The 13,776-nt window shown below is 43.2% G+C and overlaps 1 non-coding gene and 1 pseudogene across 1 annotated transcript; one reads left to right on the top strand and one right to left on the bottom strand.

Annotated features, from left to right (window-relative positions):
- The first annotated feature begins 2,279 nt into the window (after positions 1–2,279).
- On the top strand, positions 2,280–2,901 carry LOC101053397 (small ribosomal subunit protein uS7-like; annotated as a pseudogene).
- Positions 2,902–13,143: 10,242 nt separating this feature from the next.
- On the bottom strand, positions 13,144–13,282 carry LOC120362431 (small nucleolar RNA SNORA20). The gene has a single exon (XR_005578338.1). It is a non-coding gene; the product is annotated as a small nucleolar RNA SNORA20 (small nucleolar RNA).
- Between the last annotated feature and the right edge of the window lie 494 nt (positions 13,283–13,776).

Raw genomic sequence — 13,776 nt, 5'->3', positions numbered from 1 at the left:
AGACTGGATTTCACCATGTTGGTCAGGATGGTCTGGATCTCCTGACCTCATGATCCACCTGCCTCGGCCTCCCAAAGAGCTGGGATTACAGGTGTGAGCCACCACACCTGGCCACTCAGAAGTTTTTTTACCAGTCATGTAAATGAGAGAGTGGAGGTCCTGTACCAGTCTATGAAGGATCAACTGATCATTGAGTGTTGACTTCCACATTAAAAGTCACACATAGTTTCCAAAAAGAAAAAAGAAAAAAAATGACACTACCTATTTTCTAAAAATGGAAACATTTTCTTTTTCTTTTTCTTTCTTTCTTTTTTTTTTTTTTTTTTTTGAGACAGAGTTTCACTCTTGTTGCCCAGGCTGGAGTGCAGTGGTGCAATAATTTTGGCTCACCACAACCTCCACCTTCTGGGTTGAAGTGATTCTGCTGCCTCAGCCTCTCAAGTAGCTGGGATTACAGGCATGCGCCACTACAGCCAGCTAATTTTTGTATTTTTAGTAGAGACGGGGTTTCTCCATGCTGGACACACTGGTTTTGAACTCCCGACCTCAGGTGATCTGCCCACCTTGGCCTCCCAAAGTGCTGGGATTACAGGTGTGAGTCACCTCGTCTGGCTGGAACCATTTTCTTAACCGTATACATCATGGTGATGTTATGCTGCTTTTAAGGGATTGAGAAGGAAAAACATGAAAAGCAATTAGATTCTCAAAATTGCCTGTACCTGCTTGGGTGCCATGGCTCATGCCTGTAATCTCAGCACTTTGGGAGGCTGAGGTGGGAGGATTGCTTGGGGCCAGGAGTTTAAGACCAGCCTGGGCAACATAGCGAGACCCTTTCTCTATTTATAAAAAAAGATGCCTTATGCACATCACACTTTACCAAAGTATATAAACCTACACTCACTGTGTATGTATATTTACACTGTATATTTACCTGTATATGGCAAGATAGCTGAATTAGCATGCACTTCTAACTGGCTTTTATTTTTTTAAGCATTGGCAAAATATTTTAATAAATAAATACTTGCCCTTGTCAATTTTATTTCTATAAAACTTCAAATCAAATTATATTTCTATAAAACATCAAATATCATTTGGTGATTGAGTTTCTAAATATCAAATACAACGCCCTCCTAACAATTTTAAACTATTTGCTAACTAAGAAGAGGCACGAAGTGTTCCATGACTGTATTATTCTTGGGAGGCAGGCTACGGTGGTGTGAGCAGCCACCCCTTTAGGACATATCATGCTGGTGAACCACTGATTCATGACACGCTGCCAGGAATGGCCATCATCCAAGTCCCCGGGCAAGTTCAGAAGGGCTAGTCAGATGTTTAAATTCCTGCCTTTGTCAGAATCCTAGGGATTATTGTGATACCTTTTCCCCCTCTCCCATCTATATCCAATCTCTCAGCTGGTTTCACTTCCTAAACGCCTCTCCAATCTGTCCGCTCCTCATTTGCTCTACCACCACTTTCCTAGGCCAAACTGCCTGGATTATTACAAAATCTTTTCAGCTGGGCTACCTCCATCCACGTTTGTCCCACTCCAATCAAGTCCCCACACAGTGGCCAGGTTGATTTAAAAAGCAAGCACAAGCTGGGTGAGGTGACTCGCGCCTATAGTCCCAGCACTTTGGGAGGCCAAGGCAGGTGGATCACCAGAGGTCAGGAGTTTGAGACCAGTCTGGCCAACATGGTGAAACCCTATCTCTACTAAAAATACAAAAATTAGCTAGGCATGATGGTGCATACCTGTCATCCTAGCTACTCGGGAGGCTCAGGCAGGAGAATCACTCAAACCGGAAATGTGGAGGTTGCAGTGAGTTCAGATCATGCCATTGCACTCCAGTATGGGCAACAAGAATGAAACTCCATCTCAAGGAAAAAAAAAAAAAAAAGTGAGCACGGACCTGAGTGGTCTTTCCTCACCCTTCCAGACCCAGTGGCTTCCCCTTGCTCTCAGATGGAAGATCAATATCTGCACCTGCCCAGGGGCCATGAATGAACTGGCCTCTCTCCAACTGGCCAGTCTCATCCTGTACAGTACTTCACATCAGTATTCTACCACTTCCTCCATGACATTGATCTGGTTATGGCTCCTTATGTCTCATGAAATTTGGGGAAGACTCACATACCTGAATTTTCCCCAAAGTTCCTTAGGTGGTTCTGAACCACTACTATGGTTAAAAGCATTAATGGCTAGACTGGCTCTTCCTGTCTGTGCCAGGGGGCATATGGTGCATGCCGAGCCACAGAGATGCTCAGGCTGTGCCCACAGGATGACCGAGTGGGAGACAGCAGAACCAGTGGTGGCAGAGAGCCCGGGGATCAAGCTCTTTGGGAAGTGGAGCTTCGATGACGTGCAGATCTATGGCATCTCCCTGCAGGATTACACTGCAGTGAAGGAGCAGTATGCCAAGTACCTGCCTCACGGCACAGAGCGACATGCCACCAACGCTTCCGCGAAGCTCAGTGCCCCATCGTGGAGTGCCTCACTTACTCCATGATGATGCACGGCCGCAACAACCGCCAAGAAGCTCATGATTGTGAGCATCGTCAAGCATGCCTTCGAGATCATCCAGCTGCTCACAGGCCACAACCCTCTGCAGATCCTGATGAACGCCATCATCAACAGTGGCCCCCAGGAGGATTCCACATGCGTTGGGCAAGCGGGGACTGTGAGATGACAGGCTGTGGACGTGTCCCCATTGTACAGCGTGAATCAGGCCATCTGGCCGCTGTGCACAGGCGCTTCTGAGGCTGCCTTCCGGGAACATCAAGAACATTGCGGAGTGCCTGGCAGATGAGCTCATCATTGCTGCCAAGGGCTCCTCTTATTTTCCCGGTTGCTGCCCAATAAACCTGCCTTTTGGGGTGGCCCCACAAAAAAATAAAAAATAAAAAAAGATAGCTAGACTGAAGATGGAGCCAAGTTGAAACTCGCACCCCAGGCTCTTCTGATAGCATCAGGATTTGACTTAGGTTTAAACGGCGGGCCAGGAAAAATTAAAAATGGCAAGTCATGGGGCAAGCTTTGCAGAGCAGGTCACTGCTGTTCCTTCTGCTATCCCAAAAGGGTTGAAGAGTGAATTACACATAAACCACTAGGTAAGTATCTTGTTTTTACCTAAATACTTCTAGATACTTTCTAGAAATATAAACTAAAAGAAGCAACCATGAGACTGAGGATGCATTCACAAAAGCTCTGGAACATTACAGATGAAGCAGATGGTTACTTTATAATAAAAAACTCAGTAGAAAATGTCTTTCTCTGGAGGAATAGAAGTTCGTGTTTGTAGACTCTGTATAATCATGTTGTAACGGAGCTCGTTAAATGGATTCAGACGAGCTATGGGTCGAATGCTGTTCTAGAAACTGGTAACTAGGAAAGGCTAAGCCTCATCAAATAGTATTTATTGATCTTTTCCAATTCCATTATAGAAACATTCCAATATATTGTCAAATTCACTTTTCTGCAAATATCTCACAAATTGCATTTCAAAAATGTGATTGATTGGCCGGGTGTGGTGGCTCACGCCTGTAATCTCGGCACTTTGGGAGGCTGAGGCAGGTGGATCACGAGGTCAGGAGTTCAAGACCAGCCTCATCAACATGGTGAAACCTGGTCTCTACTAAAGAAAAAAAAAAATACAAAAATTAGCTAGGCGTGGTGGCAGGTGCCTGTAATCCTAGCTACTCAGGAGGCTGAGGCAGAGAATTGCTTGAACCCAGGAGGCAGAGGTTGCAGTGAACAGAGACCACATCACTGCCCTCCAGCCTGGGCGACAGAGCAAAACCCTGTCTCAAAAAAATAAATGGTCGGGGGGTGTTGATTTTATTTGTCACTGTGACTTATAGCACATACTGAGTCCTCAGCCAGCTGTGGGAGGATATGGCTAGTTTATTCATTTATTCTTTTTTCTTTTCTTTTTCTTTTTTTTTTTTTTGAGACGGAGTTTCGCTCTTGTTACCCAGGCTGGAGTGCAATGGCGCGATCTCGGCTCACCGCAACCTCCGCCTCCTGGGTTCAGGCAATTCTCCTGCCTCAGCCTCCTGAGTAGCTGGGATTACAGGCACGAGCCACCATGCCCAGCTAATTTTTTGTGTTTTTAGTGGAGATGGGGTTTCACCATGTTGACCAGGATGGTCTCGATCTCTTGACCTCGTGATCCACCCACCTCGGCCTCCCAAAGTGCTGGGATTACAGGCTTGAGCCACCACGCCCGGCCTTTCTTTTATTTTTTTATGGAACAAGAGCAGTCCTATTGCAATAAGGATATGGCTAGTTTAGATTCCCATCCGAGTTGCATGTGACAGTATCTGGCATCTTTTCAATAACTGCAGTCATAATTCCCAACATTACTTGGAGAGCAAAGCACAGGAGGAAATAAATCAACTTTTAATGTCAGGATATCACACCCTTTCTAACTTTTTTTGGACATGAATGAGGCAGTAATTGTATAATTAACCTTGAACTTATCACTTTATAGTCAGATGATTACTTTACAAAGAAGCTCTATCTGTAATGCATAAGTTTATTTAATTTTTTTAAAAAGAGCTTTCTATACTAGAAAAAAAAAATCTTAAAATAATGATTATCATCTGGGCACGGTGGTTCTCGCCTGTTATCTCAGCACTTTGGGAGGCCAAGGCGGGAGGATCACTTGAGCCCAAGAGTTCAAGACCAGCCTAGCCAACACGGTGAAACTTCATCTTATAAGAAAATAAACAAATAAAAATAAGAAAAGATAATTTTGTGTAAGTAATATATGTGAAAGGTCCCAAATGTAAAATGTTCAAGAGAACATATAATGAAAAATATGCCTAACTCCTATCCTCATGACCTCAGCCATCTAATTCTCTTCCCTGGAGGCAAACACAGTGACGAGTTTTTTTGTTTATCTGTCCAGAGACGTTCTATGCATTTACATATACACACACATTCTTTTTTAAAACCCACCTGGTAGCATATCTTACATAATGTTGGCTTTTTTGTCTATTTTTAAAATAAGATATGCTGTTGTTCCACATTAGTACATAGAGAGGGGCCTAATTTAATTGTTAATAGCTATGTTTGATGCAATAATTTCTTCGTTTTTCCTTTCTCTTTCTTTTTCTTTTCTTTCTCTTTTTCTTTCTTTCCTTCTTTTTCTTTCTTTCTTTCTTTCTTGTTTTTTCCCCCTTCCTTCCTTCCCTCCTTCCTTCCTTCCTTCTTTCTTTCTCTATTTCTGTCTTTTGCTGTAGAGAAAGAGTTCCACGTGAGGCTGGCTCAAGCGGGAGAACTGGAGTTGTCATTTAAATCAGTCTCCCCATTGGCCAGGTGGCTCACGCCTGTAATCCCAGCACTTTGGGAGGCCGAGGCGGGTGGATCACGAGGTCGAGAGATCGAGACCATCCCGGTCAACATGGTGAAACCCCGTCTCTACTAAAAAAAATACAAAACATTAGCTGGGCATGGTGGCACGTGCCTGTAATCCCAGCTACTCAGGAGGCTGAGGCAGGAGAATTGCCTGAACCCAGGAGGCGGAGGTTGCGGTGAGCCGAGATCGCGCCATTGCACTCCAGCCTGGGTAACAAGAGCGAAACTCCGTCTCAAAAAAAAAAAAAAAAAAAAAAAAAAAAAAAAATCAGTCTCCCCAAAGGCTCAGAGGTTAGGATTTTTATGGGCAACTTGGTGGGTAGGGGGCTAGGTAATGGCTGCTGCTGATTGGTTGAGGATGAAATCAAAGGGGTATGGAAACCTATCCTTATGCACTGAGTCTGCCTTTGGGAGGAGCCACAGGACCAGTTGAGTTATGAGTCATGAGTCCAGCTGGGGTCATTCTGAAAAACATCTCAAAAAAACAAAAAACAAAAAACAACAATCTTAGGTTCTACAATAGTGATGTTATCTATAGGAACAATTGGGAAAGTCACAAATCTTGTGACCTCTGGCCACATGACCCCTGAGCAGTAAGAAATTAGAGAAATTATGCCTTGGCTGGGTTTGGGGCTCATATTTGTGATCCCAGCACTTTGGGAGGCCAAGGCAGGAGGACTGATTGAGGCCAGGTGTCTGAGACCAGCCTGGGCAATATAGTAAGACCTCATCTTTATTGGAAAAAAAAAAAAGAAAAGGAAGAAAAGAAGAAAGAAAAGAAACTATGCCCACATCTTAGCAGAGACCAGGCTCCTCCCATAACCCTACTCTTATGACCTTTCATTAGTCTTACAAAGGCAGTCTTTACTTCCTGAGCAAAGAAAAGAATGGGTTAGTTTTAGGGAGGGATTATTACTATCCTTGCTTTCAAGTAATCTACAAACTAAATTCCTCCCAAAGTTAGCTAGGCCTATGCTCAGGAATGACTAAAGACTGTGGAGGTGAGAAGCAAGACGGAAGCAACTATGTTAGGTTTCTATTACTGACATAATTTTGCAAAGGTGATTTCAAATCATCCACTGAGTTTCAGCATGCCTCAGTCCTGAGGTGTGAGCTGCAGAGATGGGAAAATGCTCATGACTGTTCTCCCTGCAGGACAGCAGGCACTGGGTGTAGTTGGGGTAGAAGTTGTCCCCAGGGTAAGAGAAGTAAAACCATCTTGCAGTTGTGTGTGTGTGTTCATGGGTACCTGGTCTGGGTTCCAAGGTATGTCTAACAAAAGCATTAGTGCTGTTATCTACAGCTTTAGTGACTGTAAGACAAATAAGGAACCCTAACATAAGGAGTGAAAGTCCTAGCTTCAGGAGTCCTTGTAGAAGTGACGAGAAGTCTTCCTCTTTTTTTCTTTTTCTTCTTCTTCTTCTTCTTCTCCTCCTCCTCCTCCTCCTCCTCCTCCTCCTCCTCCTCCTCCTCCTCCTTCTTCTTCTTCTTCCCCTTCCCCTTTCCCTTCCCCTTCCCCTTCTCCTTCTCCTTCCTCTTCCTCCTCTTCCTCTTCCTCTCCTTCTCCTTCTTCTCATTCTTCTTCTTCTTCTTCTTCTTCTTCTTCTTCTTCTTCTTCTTCTTCTTCTTCTTCTTCTTCTTCTTCTTCTTCTTCCCCTTCCCCTTCCCCTTCCTCTTCCTCTTCCTCCTCTTCCTCTTCCACCTCTTCCTCTTCCTCTTCCTCTCCTCATTCTCATTCTCCTTCTTCTTCCTCTTCCTCTTCTTCTTCTTCTTCCTCTCCTTCTTCCTGCTTCCTCCTCCTCCTCCTCCTCCTCCTCTTCTTCCTTTCTTCTTCTTCTTCTTTCTTCTTCGTCTTTTCTTCTTGTCCTTCTCTTGAGACAGGGGCTCACTCTGTTGCTGAGGTGGGAATGCACTGGCGTAATCATGGCTCAATGTAGCCTTGACTTCCTGGGCTAAAGGGATCTTCAGCCTCCGAATAGCTGAGACTACAGGCGCATGCCACCAAGCCCAGCTGTCTTCGATTTTTTGTAGAGACAAGGGTCTCCTGTGTTGCCTAGGCTTGTCTTGAACTCCTAGGCTCAAGCAATCCTCCTGCCTCAGCTTCCCCAAGTGCTGAGATTATAGGAGTGAGCCACTGTGCCCAGCTTGATCTGAAGTCTTAAGGGATCCAGGTGAATGACCCTGAGAACTAATTAGATGTGGAGTCATCAACAGAGACTCAAAATCAATGCACAAGGCTGAAATCTAATAACAGGTAGATTATAGTTTTTCCTAAAACATATTTTTTTCTCTTCAGTTCTCCATGTTTAATCAAAGACAAATCATAATAGGACCAATTCATTTGCAAAATAAATTTCAGTCTTAGTGTACTTGGCCTAATTATTTGTATAAAGTGCAACAAGAATAATTATTTGCCATTTAGGCACTTTTTAAAAAAAAAATTGACTTTGCTGAAACTCTTTCATAAGAAATCTCAAATTAGACCTTTTAAAAGCCTCTTGAACTGAGCTAAGGATTTATTTGTGTCTGCAGATACCTGTATGAATTGAGTGTATTCCTCTTCTCAAGGTCTCAGAATAGCTTGGGACTCCTGGGCCTGTCAGAAAGTGACATTCTTTATTTACCACAGGTCAGAAACCCAGTACAAAACATGGTACAAGGCCAGTTTTCCCAAAAGGCTTTTACCATCTCTATGGGTCAACTTCAGGTCTTCCAAGCAGTCTGAAAACATGTCATTCCATTCTAGTCAAAACCTTGGTGAAATATAACCATAGTCTCCAATTGTGTCCTGTTACAAAAGAAAACTGATTCTCTTTTTCCCTCGATGGGACTCTGCTTGATAAGGAAAACTGATTCTTATTGAATTTATGCAAATAACTATGTTGCTATAAGTTAAGAATATGCAGAGTTTCCAAATTCTGGAGAGATTCAGTAGACAGAAATACACTCTAAATTTTGCCCACAGGAGTACATTTTACTCAATAGTTAAAAACTGGCTAGGCGCAGTGGCTCATGCCTGTAATCCCAGCACTTTGAGAGGCTGAGGTGGACAGATCACCTGAGGTCAGGAGATTGAGACCAGCCTGGCCAACATGGCGAAACCCTGTCTCTACCAAAAATACAAGAATTAACCGATATGGTGGCGGGCACTTGTAGTCCCAGCTATTCAGGAGGCTGAGGCAAGGGAATCACTTGAACCCGGGAGGCAGACATTGCAGTGAGCTGAGATTGCACCATGGCTACACTCCAACCTCGGTGTCAAAGTGAGACTCCATCTCACAAAAAAAAGAAATTAAAAATTGTTAAAAGCTGCAAATAGCTCAAAAGAAAAGTTCTTGTGACTTTGAAAAATAAAACAAAAATAATCAGTGGGTTGGGTATCTAATAACAGCTATTAACTAACTGGGTATTGAAGAATAGGTAGAAAAGTAGATTGTTTCAGTCTCTTATTAGTTCAGCTCATGCAGTTAACTTCTGTTCTGCTTGTTATTCATTAACACATCCCCTTTCCATAAGAGTCCTGGATTTTTCTATTCTAATAACACAATTGCCAAAGTTATCAAGAACCTGTGTCTGGGCACAATGGCTCATGCCTGCAATCCCAGTACTTTGGGAGGCTGAGACTGGAGGATTACTCGAGCTCAGGAGTTCAAGAGCAGCCTGGGCAGCATGGCAAAACCCTTTCTTTACAAAACAAAACAAAACAAAACAAAACAAAAAAAAAACACACACACACACACAAAATTTGCGAGGTGTGATGGCATGTGCCTGGGAGATTGAGGTTGCAGTGAGTCAAGATCGCACCACTGCACACCAGAGTGAGACCCTGTCTCAAACAAAAACAAAAATGAGGCCAAAAATCTGCATTCAAGAGCACCTGTCAAAGTCCTATAGCTGATTACAAAACCACCTTTTTAAAAAGGATCAGGCTGGGCATGGTGGCTCACACTTGTAATCCCAGCACTTTGGGAGGCCAAGGCCAGTGGATCACCTGAGGTCAGGAGTTTGAGATCAGCCCGGCCAACATGGTGAAACCAAGTCTCTACTAAAAGTACAGAAATTATCTGGGCATGGTGGCACACAACTGTAATCCCAGCTACTCGGAGGGCTGAGGTACAAGAATCACTCAAACCTGGGAAGTGGAGGTTGTAGTGAGCCAAAATCATGCTCACTGTATTGAAGTAAAATATTTGGTGATAACATAAGTCTCAGAATGGCTGTGATTAAGAACACAATTGACAAAGAAGTTTGGTTATTTTTGTGACATATAACATTTACTATTACAATTATAATTATTACTGACAACATACACTAAGTCATATTGGAATTGGAAAAGTTTTGCCCAATTCTGGAACACACACCAATAACACATTCATACAAATACAGCCAAAAGAAAGCCAAACAGGCTGGACAAGGTGGCTCACACCTGTAATCCCAGCATTTTGAGAAGCCAAGATGTGAGGATCACCCGAGCTCAGAAGTTCAAGACCAGCCTAGCCAACATGGTGAAACCCTGTCACTACTAAGAATACAAAAATTAGCTGGGTGTGGTGTGGATGCCTGTCATCCCATTTACTCAGGAGTCTGAGGCAAGAGAATTGCTTGAACCCTGGAAGTAGAGGTTGTGATGAGCTGAGATTGTGCCACTGCACTCTAGCCTGGGCAACAGAGTGAGACTCGGTCTCAAAAAAAAAAAAAAGCCAAATACCATTTCCTACTTGACAGGGCTTCCTATATAATTTATAATATTTTTTGATGATTGTATGGTTTTTAAAATATAGAAACTGTTGATAATTTGTACCAATGAACTTGAAGATGGTAAAATGGTGTGATGCTCAATAATCCTTTGTACTTGGTTTGATCTTCCTTATCAAATTTGTAACAAAAAGCCAAATACTAAAGCCATAGTGGATGGTGTATTTCGGGAAGCAAGGGAAAGCTGCTCACCTGCTGCATTCCTGTACTCTCCTTTGTGCTGGGAATGAACATCATCGTCTTGCCATAGAGCTATCTTCTTTGCAAACACCTTATAATTGCTCAGCTGGTCTGGGGTTCAGGGAAAGAAAGCCTCTGTATAGAAGTCAAGTTTCAGAGCTGGGCATGGTAGCTCATGCCTGCAATCCCAGCACTTTGGGAGGCCAAGGTGGGCAGATCACCTGAGGTTGGGAGTTTGAGACCAGCCTGACCAACATGAAGAAACCCCGTCTCTACTAGAAATACAAAATTAGCCAGGCATGGTGGCACATGCCTGTAATCCCAGCTACTGGGGAGGCTGAGGCAGGAGAATGGCTTGAACCTGGGAGGCGGAGGTTGTGGTGAGCTGAGATCTCTCCATTGCACTCCAGCCTGGGCAACAAGAGCGAAACTCTGTCTTAAAAAAAAAAAAAAAAAAAAAAAAAAAAAAGAAGAAGTGAATTTCAGCAGTGGTTTGCCAAGTCCTGAGATCAGAATTTTGTTTTGGAGATGAATATAAAAGCACCTAAAGGTCAAGGAAAATGTTTTTCCTGTGACAAGGAACTTAAGACCTTTGCTTTAGAAGTGTAGATGACCACTCCCCCTCTGAAAGTTAGGGAGAAGAATGTTGCATTCGTTCTTTTTTTCCGGGCCAATCGCTTTTTTGATTCTCCTGGCATGGTCCAACAGATGCACGGGGCCTCCCCGGGGTCTGGCCCACTCCCAATCCGGAGGCTGCTTTATAGCGGCCCGCCTCATTCTGTCATCTTCACTCCTTTCCTTCTATAATTTTAACATGTCGAATAAACCAGGTGTCTCTTTTGGACCTCAGGGGAGTTAGTATCCAAAAGCTTAATGAGTTCAACGGGGCTAAATTTAAAACCTGAAATTTTGATTTTTGGAAGGTTTGCCAAATATCAAAGATTTCACACACCTGATATGGCAAAAGGATCACAAGTCATTCATTTAGCGAAAGTGGTAACTCAACAAATTTCAAAAGGGGAAAATCTTTACCCTGATAGAGAGGCAACTCAGCTTTTTAAATGAAACCCAAGAAAGAGAACATGAGGCCAGCTGACTTTGTCTCTCCTCTCTCCCCTCTTTTTCCTTTTTTCTTGCCATTTACTCAGAAGGCAAACAAAAATTTTTCACTATCTCTCAATATTGCATGAAAGTCTTGTTCAAAAGAGAAAACAAAAGTTTTTCTTTGTATTAGTGTACTATAAATGTTAAACTCAATTTTTAATAAAACCTTATAAACAAATCATTTAATTAATTAATTTTTTTTTTTTGAGACAGTCTCACTTTGTCACCCAGGCTGGAGTGGAGTGGTACGATCTCAGCTCACTGCAGCCTCCATCTCCTGGGTTCAAGCGATTCTCCTGCCTCGGCCTCCTGAGTAGATGGGATTAACAAGCATGTGCCACCATGCCTGGCTAATTTTATATTTTTAGTAGAGATAGGGTTCTCCATGTTGGTCAGGCTGGTCTTGAACTCCCAACCTCAGGTGATCTGCCTGCCTCGCCCTCCCAGACTGCTGGGATTACAGGCATGAGCTACCGCGCCCAGCCTGCTAATATTCTTTAACCTGAATTCTCCACTAAATTAACTGACTTACTGGGGCTCTTGAACAGAGTGCTAATCCCTGCTCTGTCATTAACTTGCTGTCTGAAAAATGATCTCCCTTTTGGCTCTTGGTCTGCTCACTCACAAATTAGGAGTGGTACTGGGATGGGAGGGGGTGGACCCCTCTCCTAGATCCTTTTCAGATCTAACATTCTGTCAATCTGTGACCAGATGAGAAGTCAAAGGGCCTTCCTTTCCAACTCTACACTTTGATCAGCAATTTACATTTTCATGGGTTTGGTCTTGTTTCTCCAGTTGTTCTTGAGCTTATTAAAGACAAGACTATCTCTTTGTATTCCCTCAAGAATATCCTGCTAGAATTATGGCTCCAAAAATGTATGTGGATTTTCTAGGTTATCATTTAATTGCCTTAATAATTAAATGCTATGCCTTAATAATTGCTCCATTCCTATTATCTGAAGTAGGTTGATTAACCCAAGTTTCTTTTAGGACAAGGAATAGGAATTGCAATGCTTGTGCTGAATTAGAACAATTGGGAACATTTGGGAGGCTGAGGCAGGCAGATTGCTTGAATCTAGGAGTTCAATACCAGACCGGGCAACAGGGCAAAATCCCGTGTCCACAATACAAAAAAAAATTGCTTGGTGTGGAGGTGCACACCGGTGGTCCCACTACTCAAGAAGCTGAATTGGGAGGATCATGTAAACCTGGAAAGTTGAGGCCACAGTGAGCTATGATCATACCACTGCACTCCAGCCTGAGTGACAGAATGAAACCCCGTCTCAAAAGAAAAAAAATAACTGGGAACAATTCTTGATCTTAGCATTAGGTCCTTAACAATGTATCTAATTTATGCAATCTATATATTGCTGACATACATATAAATACTATTAGCGACTTGAAGAATAAAAGCATTCTTCTAGGCCAGGCACGGTGGCTCACATCTGTAATCCCAGCACTTTGGGAGGCTCAGGCGGGTGGATCACGAGGTCAAGAGATCGAGACCATCCTGGTCAACATGGTGAAACCCCGTCTCTACTAAAAATACAAAAAATCAGCTGGGCATGGTGGCACGTGCCTGTGATCCCAGCTACTCAGGAGGCTGAGGCAGAAGAATTGCCTGAACCCAGGAGGGGGAGGTTGTGGTGAGCTGAGATCGCGCCATTGCACTCCAACCTGGATAACAAGGGCGAAACTCCGTCTCAAAAAAAAAAAAAAGCATTCTTCTTTTTTTAAATAAAAAGCAATGTCTTATCCATGCAGAAGAGATGAAAATGGTTACTTCCTCTCAATTTACAATGTCCCAATATTCTTTTATCCCATGCATATAACTGCTTGTATTTTATGAGACTAATGAGACTATTGCAGCAAAAAAATGGGAAGAAGCTCAATATTTTCTAAAGTGGAACTCATCATCTCCCCAAATTTTTACACTCTTCAGTGTCCTCCATTTTATTTTATTTATTTTTTGAGATGGAGTCTTACTCTGTTGCCCAGGCTGGAGTGCAGTGGTGCGATCTTGGCTCACTGCAACCTCCGCCTCCCAGGCTCAAATGATTCTCCTGCCTCAGCCTCCTGAGTAGCTGGGATTACAGGCGCACACCACTACACCCAGCCTGTCTTCCATTTTAGTAAAGGGCACCACCATCCCCTCAGTTGCTCAAGCCAGAAACCTAGGTGTCATTGTTGACGTTTCCTTGACTATTTGATGACTTCCTTTTCCTTACTGTGCCCCCTCCCCATTAATTAATCACCAAGTCTTTTCCATTCTCTCCCCTAAATATATCTTCAACCCATTTGCCTCCCTGTAACAGCATTACCACATCAAGTGCAAGCTATCATCATCTCTCAAGCAGACTGCTTTGAAAACTTCTTAC

Source organism: Saimiri boliviensis, chromosome 15, assembly GCF_048565385.1.
Source record: "Saimiri boliviensis isolate mSaiBol1 chromosome 15, mSaiBol1.pri, whole genome shotgun sequence".
Taxonomy (NCBI): domain Eukaryota; kingdom Metazoa; phylum Chordata; class Mammalia; order Primates; family Cebidae; genus Saimiri; species Saimiri boliviensis.
This window is presented reverse-complemented; position numbering and strand designations above follow the sequence as displayed.